This window comes from Durio zibethinus, chromosome 24 (genome assembly GCF_047325235.1).
Source record: "Durio zibethinus cultivar Kanyao isolate XHJ-2024 chromosome 24, ASM4732523v1, whole genome shotgun sequence".
NCBI lineage: Eukaryota > Viridiplantae > Streptophyta > Magnoliopsida > Malvales > Malvaceae > Durio > Durio zibethinus.
The window spans coordinates 16,477,774-16,490,983 of NC_143185.1; the positions used below are offsets into that span (position 1 = coordinate 16,477,774).

A 13,210-nucleotide genomic window follows, 5' to 3' on the forward strand; every position below is an offset into this window, starting at 1 on the left:
ATAGCTTGGATAATTTGAAATCAAATTGATACCATTTTTTGAATGGGTGTTGTAAGAGTGCTATAACCTTTCTCACACATAACTGCACTCCCAAATCTAAATATGGTTTTGTAGATTAGAATCTACTATTTAAAGATAACTAAGTCAAGCTTAGGATTCTTCTTTAAAATGGGATAAATTCAGTTAAGTGACCAATCACACCTAAACAAAAAAGATTGGTGTGATTCCTTTAATCCATATCCAGCGATATGTCCATAGATCTATATGTTATGACTATTATATTTGAATAGAAACAATTGTTATATAACAAATAGTCATAATTATTTAAATATAAATAGATTATTGTTCATAAAGGTCATGATTATATAAAAGATCATAGTAATTTGAATAAAAGTTTATATCAGTTCGTTTATTATAAATAGATATTTCAATATAATCATTTTTACTACTTTTGATTGGAGAGTTTGAGGTTTTGTTATAGCCTATAGGCATAATTGCCTTTAAGAAAATACTTTTTATCCTTCAAAACCAAAATTCTTTTTCTATTATTTCTATTCTCATATTTATTTTTTCTAACAATTTAAAAGTAATTATGAAAAAAATTTTATATTTTGTATATATGGAGATGCAAGAGAAAGAAATTTAAAAATGCATTGGTGAAATTTGAATTCTCGAAATAATTATGGACAAGGAGAAATAATTCTCTACAGTGATGTTAGATAAGCTTTTCTTTAATTTTTATTCAAAATCAATATGTCATTAATCATTGTTTGATATTGTTGCATGAATCCAATTTCATGATTGTTTTTCATATTACTTGGGCTTTAGAAATTTATTAATTGTGCATTCCAAAAGATTCACTGGAAATGGATTTTTCAAAATTGTGGCTAATAGTAGTATGAAATTAATAGGGTGAATATACTATAATGATTTACTTGTGAAATTTTATATTGCTATTTCAAACCTAAAGTTTGGCTAACAAATTGAGTTAAATGTGCTATTCAAGTTTAAATGAAAAAGGCACATTATTAATAGCATTAAAGGCTATTACTAATTACTGATAATTTGAAGGCAATCCACCAATTTTTTATTAGCCATGTTTTATAGATTTGAAAAGTTTTATTTTGGAATGCCAAGAAAAAAAAAACATGGTTTGCAATTAAAACAATTTAAATAAAATTTGTTTTAATGCAAATAGAGATTATAAATAATTGTAAGGATATTTGAAATTATTGTGCATATATTAATTAAAAAAAGGAAAATGCACAAATCTCCATGGATTTTATAATTTCATGGCAAGGATGTGTACTAGTTATGCACCCTTAATGTGTGGATTTGATAACGATATTCGCTTACAGAAGCCTTAATCCTTGGAATTGATCACTAAATAAATTATCTATGGAAAATGTGGTATGACTCTTAAATTAATAGTGCTTTTGATAAGTTTGAAAATTATTTATTTATAAACAATACACAAATAGTTTTTCTCAATAGTCTTTGCATAAAAGTGATATTTATTTAATTTTATTTGATAATAATTATGACTTGTATAAATAATCTACATCTTATGAATTTAGTTTTGAGATATAGTGAAAGTATAAAATTATATTTACTTTGAAAGCCATGAGTGATTCAAAGATTTTGTGAATTTAAAAAAAATAATAAAATAGCAAGATGAATGCTATTTGACCCATTTGGGTGATAGACATGGTTTTGTTCATGGTAATGAATTGGTGAATGCTATCCATGATGAAATAGATTCATAAGTTTCCATGAGTTAGCATGAAAGTCTTAAAAAGAGATTATAGAAAGCATAAGTACACTAAAAAAAAAATTAAAAGTGATTATATTTGACATCATTTTTATTGATGTATACTCTCATATTGAGTTTAAATAAAAGTTTTGGAACTATTATGAGAAAAAAAATTAAGATATAGAATATTTGCTAGTTATCTTTTACTAAAGGTGAACTTGGAGGCCTTCTACTTAAAAAAAAAAAAAAAGATCTACCAAATAGTGAAAAGATAAATGAAATGGTAACTTGGTTAAGTATATATGATATCTTGATAATTGAATGAGACATTCTTTATAAAAGAATGTATATTTGCAAACAGTGGAAGTGATAAGAATTAAAAGAAATAAAATTGCCACCACAGTGTTATAAGATTTTAGTATAATTTTATAAGCAAATTATATAAGCTAATAAGTTTAGTAAAATTATTAAAGTAAAATCATAAAAAAAAGTATTTATATATCTTAAAAAGACTAAAATTATTTGGTCTATCCATTTAGTTTATCCAATTATACTAGAAGAATAATTGTATTAAAATAGATAAACATGTAGAAATAGAATGATTGAAATTTTATATTAATGAGTATAGAGTTGTGGCCACAACCAATACCATATATTTCTTAAAATGAAAAGAATGAGATAACAATGTCTAGAGCATATAAATGATATGTAAAATAAAAAGTTTGGATATATTAGCTTGAAATGATTATATTAGAGACTCAATCTCAAATTAGAGTAATTACCATAAAAGAAAATTGAATTCCAAGATATTTTGTTAGTAGTACTACAAGTAGAATAGATTTAAACATTTACTATAAGACACTAATAATGGAAACCCAACTTTGAATTAGTAACATCTAATTACAAAGTTTAATAGGTAAAAATAAGTTATTGTTATGTGTCTGTTAAGCACTAAAAAAATTCATTCAAATTTTAGAAACTAGAGTGATCCATTGCATAGGAAGGATAGGATTTTTACACTCTTAATGGAGTTTATTATTTAAATGTCTAAAGTAATGGAGATATAATAGAAACTCTATCTATAAAAACATTAAAGTAGTGCCACTTCAACAAGAAGAATTGGAATCTCTCTTATAAATATTTATGAATAGAATAAGCACATAATCATAATAGTGCAAAGCGGTTATAAACCTCTAATAAAAGAATAAATAAGTGTTATATGTGTTATATCTTTAATTTTAATACTAAGAGTTGAGGTTTAATCTGTGAACACCATTAACTTCGTTAGAATTCTAAGATATATATGCTAATTGAAGATTTAAATTGAGAAATACCTTCTTGTATTCATAATATTTATTTGTTTGAAATGTTAAAGATTAAGCACCAATATTTCAAACTAGTAGAGGATTGTTAAAAGTTTAGAATGTGGTGCATCCCACATTAGATAGAAAGATTTAATTATTAATGAATAAAATTAATTTTGTATTCATATTTTAAATAATATGTTTGAACAAAAACAGTTATTATATATAAATGGTCATAATTATTTGAATATAACTAGATTATTATTCATAAAGGTCACGATTATACAAAAGATCATAACCATTTGAATAGAAATTTATGTTTGTTCATTTATTATAAATAAATTTTTTAGTATAATTATTTTTACTACTTCTGATTGAAAAGTTTGAGATCTTGTTATATTTTATAGGCACAATTGCCTTTAAAAAAGTGTTTTTACCTCTCAAAGCCAAAATCCTTTTCATTATTTATTTTCTCTTATTTATTTTTTTAACAGTATATCAATATTTTTATTATTTGTTAGTTAAGAACTTAATTTCCTGTTTTTTGCCTAGATTAAATTCTAATACAAAATTTGAAAGTTTATATTATTTGATTTAGATTTGACTAACTATGTATATATATATATATATATATATCTTTTTAAATTTAAAGATTTCAACATGGATATTTACACAATTTAAATCAAATAAGTTACAAAATATAAAAAATGAAAAAGAGTTGAAAAAATCAAGTCAATAAATCATTCGGAATAAGGTATCAAAATGAATTACAATAAACTATTATCAAACTTATATAAAAATTAATAGATACCGATTCATTTAAATACTCTAAGTCAATAAAATTATTTAGTGTTTACTTTTTGTAAATGTGTAAATTTATTGATTTTAGAATGCATGAAAAGAGGTGTATGTTAAGGGTGTAGAACACTACTTAAACTTCGTTAAAGAAAATATTTGAAGTTTAAAATCTATTAAATCCTAACCGGTACAAAAATTTTAGCAGTAGCTCAAAAACTTTGATTTCAATTTTTTAAGAATAAGATAAGTAATAAAAGGTTTAAGTGATAGTTAATTTCAATATATATTACAAAACTATTAATTCAACAATAACTTTAATGATGTTTGAAACTTTTTTAAATATTTAGAGAAAGCAAAATTTTATAATATAAAATTTGGATATAATGTATTAAAACCATTTTATATGTTTTGAAATTTTAATTAATGTATTGCTTTTCAACGTGATTATTTTTGAAAATATTATACAGGTAAAATTATTCTGTATATCGCATAGATCACAAATTAATTTTTCATATATTTTATAAACAATTTGATTTATTATGAATTAGTTCTTAAGCTCATATAATTTGGTTATGATAAAATAAGTACTATCATTTCTAGAGGAAAAATGCTATCACATTACTTAATTCGATTTGTAAATATTTGTTTTAGGTCAATTTATGAGGTATCAATCATAGAAATATTTTTTTTTCTATTTTAAGATAAATTATTCAAAAGATATCCAACTTGATTGTATAATATAGAGTTAATAGCATCCGTAATCTCTAAACTTTAACTTAAATTTTATTTTGGTCCTTAAACTTAAAAAATTCTAATCGGATCCCTAATTGCCCAAAGTATTTTTATTTTAATCATCTTGTCTATATAATTGTCTAAATTGATGACAAATGCCTGTTGACACCACATAATAATAATGTCAGCTAGCATCTTACATAGTAGATAAGGGACCACAATATAATTCTCTCAAACATTAGGGATTAAAGATGAAACTATCTTAAAAATTTTATAAATTTCATATATATTTTATAAATTTAAAATTATAAAAATTAAATATAATTTAAAAATGAAAAATATTTTTATTAAAAATATTATTTTATTCATAAATCATAATAAAAATATTATTTTCTATCCATAAAATATATTTTTTAAAATAGTAAATATATTTTATTTTCCTTTTTCAAATATATTTTATAAAAAATAAATGAAGGAAAAAGATAAACATAATTCAAGAAAAATTAATTTTTATATATTTCAAATATATTTTATAAAATATTATAATTTAAATTTTTTTAATTTTTATTATGATATGATTTATCAATAAAATAATATTTTTAATAGAAAATAAATTTTTAAAGATTAAAATTAAGTTAAAAATTTCAAAGTATTTTTGTTAAAATTTCATATCATTTTAAAAAATTAAGCATAAATTTTTATATCAGTTTAAAAAATTAAATAAAAACTTTACATTATGTTAAAATATTATGTAAAATTTTTTAGATCATTTTCAAAAAAAGATCTATTAACTTATTCAAAAATATAAAAACTTTATATTCATATAAAATAAAAAATATAATTAAATTTTTTTAATTTTTTCTTTTTTATAAAATGTATTTTATAAAATATATTTAAAAAGAAAAAATAAAAGATATTTAATATTTTAAAAAATAATTTTTTTGGATAGAAAATAATATGACTTAGGAGTAAAACAATATTTTTAGTAAAAAAATTTTTTGTTTTAAAATGTATTAAATTTTTAAAAATAGAATTTGGAAATTTTAACTTAATTTTAAGTTTTGAATATCTATTTTCTATCTAAAATAAAAATCTATCTAATAAATTATATAATAAGAAAAAAATATGCAAATATAAATATAAATATAATATTTTTATAACACATGTATGAAATATATAAAATTTTGAGATAGTTTTGTCTTTGGTCCCTAAACTTTGTGAGAATTCTATTGGGTCCCTCATTTGCCATGTGAGGTGTTAGTTGATATCATCACATGGTACCAGCTAGTATTTGCCTTCAATTTAAACGATTTCATAGATGAAAAAAATTAAAATATGACAACTTTGACAAATTAAGAATCCAATTAAAACTTTTTAAAATGTATGGATCAAAGTAAAATTTAAGTCAAAATTTAAGAATTACGAATGCTATTAACTCTATAATATATCATCATTGTTAGTTTAGAATTTATAGTTATATACTTTTAATATTTCAAAGAATACTATAAAATAATTTATAAATCAAACGGTTTTGTCTATCACTTGTGATAATTCATAATTTATGAATAAAATATTTTAGATATTTTTTTTCATTTTTTTTATCATAAATCAAACAGATTATAAATATAAATATATATGTTTTAAAATAAAAATTTTAAGATTAAAATATGATAAATTATTTTTTATAAATAAAAATTAGAATATATATTATTTTATTAAAATAATATAAAAATTATAAAAATTAAAATTATAAAAAATATAATAAAAAAACTGTCTATCGCACGGTTTAAACGTATACAAAATAACATTGAACAGTTTATCTAAATTAACATTGAACAGTTTATCCAATAGTTAGTTCATATTTTTTTCTATTCAAAAGGTTAAGATTGTATTCTTATGAAAGAAATTGTTGTTCATCATCTAAAGAAACCAAGAAGCTCAAATAATAAACTAGAAAAATACAAAATCCAGTGCTTCGAATTGGTGTCCCAGTTTCATCATTTGAAATGAGTTTGAGTACTCCAAAGGGTGATAAAAATATCCAATTGGAACCCTCTTTTTTTAGTAGTCAGCCTTTTTGTTAATTGCTGAAAATTGAACAAAAAATTCTCTCAGATCAGGGTTAACTTTCAATCAACTTTCACGGTAATTGATCTTGAGCTTAAATCCTTATCCCTTGTTGATACAAAATTTGAGTATACAACTCTTGTTAGACAATTTGACAAACTTGCATTGATCAGATTTGAATTTTTGAATCTACAAAACTCTCAATGAGGAAAGTTTGCAGGATATTTATTAAGGCCTGCAGAGACGTTGAGTTTCACCACAGCCCATAATAAACTACGGTAATTTTCCCACCTTCTCAATCCCTCCTGCAAATACCACGCCCATGCCCACACCCATATAGAAATCAAATGGGATTCTATATGGCAACGGAATAATGCCCAGGCTCCTGGGTTGTCAGCTTTAAAACTCATTATCTGTCCAGCCATAAGGATGTACGGGCATTGTGTTCTTCATAATTGGGTTCACCAAACTGCACTTCTTTGGATAATTGAACATATCGAACTTTCCTTCTCCTTGGCCCAAAACCCAGAAACCATGTCCATGAGGATGCCAGGGATGCGTCTCACTTTTATTTGGATTCATTGTGTTTGCATTCTGAAGTATAATATCCACAGTCGAGTTGAAGTTCATACTGTAAATCCCATTGCTTGATGTAGCATTTTTGTTTTCTTGCACCTCGAAGATACCATGGTTCAAAAAATCGTATTCACCAGGAGGTGGGTTTTGATCGAAGGCATGGGTGAAATTTTCGCTGATTGCAATAGATAAGATGTGTGAGGAAGTGCGTAAGAGGCATTGTTGATAGACCAGTGGACGTTTCCATTTATCCTGTTTTGTGCATTGAGAAAAAGTAAGTCCGTCTGAGAGTGAACGAGGAGTGAGTACATAACCTTGGCGAGCTTTAATGGCCTGACTCTGCGCCATTTGAGGGCGGGTGTTGTTCCAGACAGGGGCAGCGGGAGGAATTGTTGGAGATCTCCTTGAAAGATTTGGAGAGTAATTAAAAATGCCTAGAGCAGGAGGAGTGTTTGGCGCTGGTCGACTAACAATATTAGAGGTAATCCAATAATTTCTTGTAGGATCCTGATCGGCTTTGACTAGGACTGCGTATGTCTTCCCTAAGTAAATGAATAAGTTCTTAAACAAATGGCTCAACATAATGCCCATCGGCTTCAGCAACTGTCATATTATGGCCCTGCACAACATAATTTGCATTCAGATTTAGTAACAGAAAAAATTTGAACCAGTTTATAATCTTATTACAAACAAGGCAAGTTGAGTGGGTGTGAAGTGGAAAGGCAAGAGAATTACTTCACTTTGGAAGCTAAGGGCTGATAGAAAAGTCAAATTGGCGATTTTCATGGTTTTTTCCAGGGACTACTACCAACCTGAAAGGGGAGCAGTCGGGTTTGCGGCATTGCAAACACCAGTGTCTCAAATGGGAGTAGTTAAACTAGAGCAGTTGAACCTTCCTCTTTCATGGATCAAGAGTGACTGGAAATCATTTAAAGAATCTTTTAGCAAACACTTGCAAGAGCAGAGGATTGAACAATTACTACAATATAATCTTTAGTATTTATTAGGAATTATAGCTTTATTAAATGGTTCAGTTGTTGAGGCTAGGATTCGCCGGTATAAATGGGAAGTGAAGTACTGCGTACAGGTTCCCCGATCGTTTAAAGAAACTGGTTATAACCATCAATGGCCAAACTCCAGGACCTACAATCAAAGCCCAGCAAAATGGTACGATCATTGTTGAGCTCACCAACAGTTTGTTAACAGAGAATGTTGCAATTCACTGGCATGGATTTCGACAGGTATACTTTCACTTAATCTTCATATTTTCCTTCTTAAAGCAATCCACCAGAACACTTCTGAAGTTGTCTTTTTGATTGATAACAGATCGGAACACCCTGATTTGATGGCACACAAGGAGTGACTTAGTGTCCAATTTTGACAGGAACCACTTACAAATATCAGTTGTCAACCGAGTAAGCTCCGGCAACAATCTTTGTTAACAAACTGTTGGTGAGCCTAACAATGATTTTATCATTTTGCTGGGCTCTGATTGTCGAACTTGGAGTCTGGCCATTGATGGATGGTTAGAACCAGTTACTTTAAACAATCAAGGGACCTGTAATCGTACTTCACTTCCCATTTGTACCGGCGGATCCTAGCCTGAACATCCCAACCATTTAAGAAAGCCATAATTCCTAATAAATACAAAAGCAATATTACTCTATTTGTGCGTTCTGAAAGCAAAGCCATACCTTTAAAAGTTAAGGTTTCAACTTTTATGAAGTCACCCAAAACCAAACTCAGTCAACAGCAAATTGGGTCATTGTTAATTTCCACTTTGCTCCAATCAACCTTCTTCTGCAAAGAAAATAGCATGTTGAGCGATGTCATTTGTGCCTTTTATATATTTGATGAATTTTATACAAGATCAGACAAGGTCTTTTCCTTTTCTTTTTAATGGAAATGGAGACCAGGTCAAAGTCATTGTCATGTGACTCTGACCCAAAAAAAAAAAAAATCTCGGAATATGACAATTTGTATAAAACAATGGAATTCAACAGTGTATAATAATCTTGAATAATTAGTATCAAATTACATGAGCTAGGCATTTTAACTACAGTGGTTACTAACTGAAATATAACTATTAATGTCCATTGGATTGGATTCAAACGCTTGTAAATGGAAAATAATACTAAGTTATGATATGCAAAAGTAAACGCACCCGGAAAACAATTAGATGTGCAAATAAACTTTTAATTCTACAAGTATGTATCTAAAAATATTTATTTAAAATATATTTTAAAAACATATAAACTTTCTTGTAAATTTAATGAACTTCATTATCAATATTTTAAATAATAATTCAAAAAAATTTCATGATGCAAAAGCAAGATTATGTCTTCTTCATTTATGATCTATATACTACATTTTAACTATAGCATGATAAAACATTAATAATCAATAAAGAAAGAAAAAAAAAAAAAAAAACCAAAACTTTAGTGAAAGTATTTGAAGTTTGTGAAATTTTTTTTTTTTGCTAAAAATTACTGTATTCTAATTGAAAACAAATTCAAAACTAATAAATTTGTATAGTTCAAAAAGTAGATTAATAATTGGTAAAACAATTACAAGGAATACTTATTTAACAAATTTTAATACTTAGTCAATTACCAAATCGCATCTACTTACCGGTTTTAGTTTTCAATTTTTTGCTCAATTGTTTTTAATATAGGATTTTCTAAATATTTTCCAAGACAAATTATTGTATTAAAATTCAAAATTCAAATTAAAGATCTCAAATTCTTGTAGGTCCTAAAACAAGAAAAATGAAATATATAAAATAAAAAATAAAAAATATTATTTAAAATTATATTACACTTAAAGAATGTGATTGAGTCAAATTGAATTGATATATATTCACTCGAATTCGAAAATACAAAACTTGAAATTAGATTTAAAAACTCGATTCTAACTTGAATTTTTTTCTAATTAAATAAGAATAGCTCACAAATAACTTAATTCATTTACACCCTTAATTACAATTAAAAATCTCAAATATCAATTTTTTAAAAACTAAAGATTTTCTAGACTTTAAGAAATTTCATGTAAGTTTATGATAAAAAAAGAAAAAAGCACAAGTGGCCTTTGATGACTTTTTTTGGGTTTATATTGTTGGACTTTTTAGATTGGAATCAAAATGGAGTTGATCGTAAACATATATATATATATATATATATATATATATATATATATATAAACTCAAAACCGCGTTAGGTTTAACATTTGACTAAATGTGAAGGAAGTATCTTTGCAAATTCTTTCCAAATCCTTCCATGTTTTTCTTCTATTTATTAATTTGTTATTCAGCTGAACATACTTTTGCTTTTTTCCTTGCAGACGAAGGCGAAATGTGGAAACATCTCAAGGTTTGTTTTCAACATTTCTAAATCAAAATTTTCAATTTGAATTTAGATCTCCCTCGATCTTAATGAAATCAACTCAAATTACGTACATCTTATAAGCATTTCACATATTAGAGCCTAGGGTTGACCTAATTTTATACGAAGTTTCCATGACTTCAAGCTTTATTTGAGTCTAATCTTATTTTTGGATGATTTTAAGTGTGTAATTTTTCATAGCGACATGATGTATTCAGGGTCATTATTATTTCAACATATCATTAGAGATTAATAATTAAACGATTATAAAAATATTTACTTAAATTTTGATAATTAAATCAAAAGATTTAATAATTAAGTAATTACTTTAAAAAAATATGAGTATAATTTAATGATCAATAGTATATTTTACCTTGATTTAAACGAAAAATTACATGTTGTAGTAGGAATCCCTTTTTTATGACTTTGTGATCCTCAATCATTTGGGATCTTTGCATTCCATCATTTTCATTTCGAATTAAAGTTGTTTAGATTCCTTATGAAATTTTTTGGGTAATTTTTTTTTTTTTTTTATGATTTTTTGACCCAACATCTCATCCGCGTTGGATCTTTGTCATTCTATCATTAGTTAAATGGTGTAAATCAATTTAAAGAACAAGTGTTATTTTCTGTTCAAAATATATGTAGTTAAACCGAGTTTCGCCAAAAGAATTAATAAATAAAGACTAGTCGATTTGGTATTGTTTTTAACACTGTATTTGGTAATAATAATAATAATAATAATAATAATGAAATTGAAGGAAAAGTTTGAGAATAAACCTATTATATATGATTTATTAGTAAGAAGGAAGCATGAAAAAGAAAGAACAACAGGTGAATTTGCAAACTATTACTTCCTCAAAAACCAACCAGACTCTATAATTGAGTTTGTTTTAGATAATTATTGATTATTCTGGCAAATCCAATATGTTCCTATTGTAATAGCTCTTATATATTATTAATTTGAGGGGTGGTAATTCATTAATAATCTTAATGAGAGAAATTTTTTTCTTATAAGTGTGACTAAAAGAAAATTGTGAAGTAGTACTGAGTAGTAAATCCATTATATATCCTTAAAGTATATTACCAGGACAAGCAATTGTTAGAACTTACGGTTGGAGATATTTTCAGACTTTATTTCGGTTTAATATTTTCTGATGATATTAAGAGTGCATTCTATCACATTCAACCAATTTATCATCTCGACCTGAATGCCCTTTTCAAAAGTTTAAAAATTTTGAAAATTTTAAAAAGATTCTAAAAAATTTTAAAATTTCAAAAGGAATTAAGGAAATTTAAAAAGTTTTCAAATTTAAAAAAAAAATCCAAAAAATTCAAAAAAAATAAAAAATGGTCAATTTAATAAAATTTAAAAATTTGTTAAAATTAAAAGAAACTAACAAAAACTCAAAAAAACTAAAATCAAAAACAAAAACTTTTTTGAAAAAATATAATAATTTTTAAAATTTTTTTTAAAATTTTTACATATTTTTTAATCTTACAATTTCAAATTTTTTTATATATTTTTAGATTTTTTTAATTTTAAAGAATTTAAAGTTTTTAGATTTTTTGTTGTTTTCAGTTTTTTAAGTTTTTGTGATTTTTTTAAACTTTCAGAAAATTTAATTGTTATAAAATTTTAATTTTTTCATTTTTTTTAAAATTTTCATAATTTTTAAAATTCTCTTAATTATGATAATTTTATAATTTTTAAAAATATTTCATATTTTTAAACTTTTTTTATAAATTTTTTAATTTTTCAAAAATTTTTAGAATTTTTTAGAATTGCTTTAAATTTTTTAGAATTTTTCAAAATTTTGAAGAAATTTAAAAAAAAGTTTGATTTTTAAAAAAATTTAAAAATTTTTCAAAATTTTAAAAAAATTTTGGAATTATTTTGAATTTTTATAAGTTTTTAAAATTTTCTTAGAAATTTTATAAAATTCTTAGAACTTTAAAAGAATTTTTAAATTTTTTTTAAAATTTTAAAAAATTTTAATATTTTTAAGAAATTTTTGAGAAATTTTTGTAATTTTCTAAAATTTTTATAAATTTTAAAAAGTATTAATATTTTTTTAAAAATTTTTAAAATTTTTAAAAATTTTCTTTTAAATATAAAGTGCGCATGACATGACATTGATAACGTGATACTGATTGAACTTTTTGATACATGTCAACATGTTATTGGATATTCATATTACGTCATTAAAATTGACTAACAGTATTAGTCTTAGATACCAACGTGATAACGAACTCGAACATTTAAGTACTAATGTGACAAAAAAATTTATTTAAGTATCAATGTGATAAAAATACAAAGTTAAAGGACAAATATGTATTTAATCGTTAAAAAAATAAAATTATCAGTTTCATACTTTAATTTTATTTTGTTATCCACTTTAATATCTATTGGTTGGGCAATGAAATTGATTTAGATCAAATTGAAAATTATAATGACAATGGGATTAATTACTATAGTAGTGAGATTGGATATTTAACAGTTATAATAAAATTAGTGGTGTGATATGTGTTTAGATACAAAAATAGTAGTAATAGTGAGTTGAATTAAAATAATCATTAAAGCATTAGATTGAAACTTG

At 24.5% G+C, this 13,210-nt stretch overlaps 1 pseudogene across 1 annotated transcript; it reads right to left on the reverse strand.

Moving 5' to 3' along the window:
- Window positions 1–6,808: 6,808 nt before the first annotated feature.
- LOC111316120 (L-ascorbate oxidase-like) lies at window positions 6,809–8,173 on the reverse strand (annotated as a pseudogene). The gene is made up of 2 exons (XR_016333242.1): window positions 8,043–8,173; window positions 6,809–7,849 (listed from the first exon to the last, which is right to left on the reverse strand). The product of XR_016333242.1 is annotated as an L-ascorbate oxidase-like (transcript).
- Between the last annotated feature and the right edge of the window lie 5,037 nt (window positions 8,174–13,210).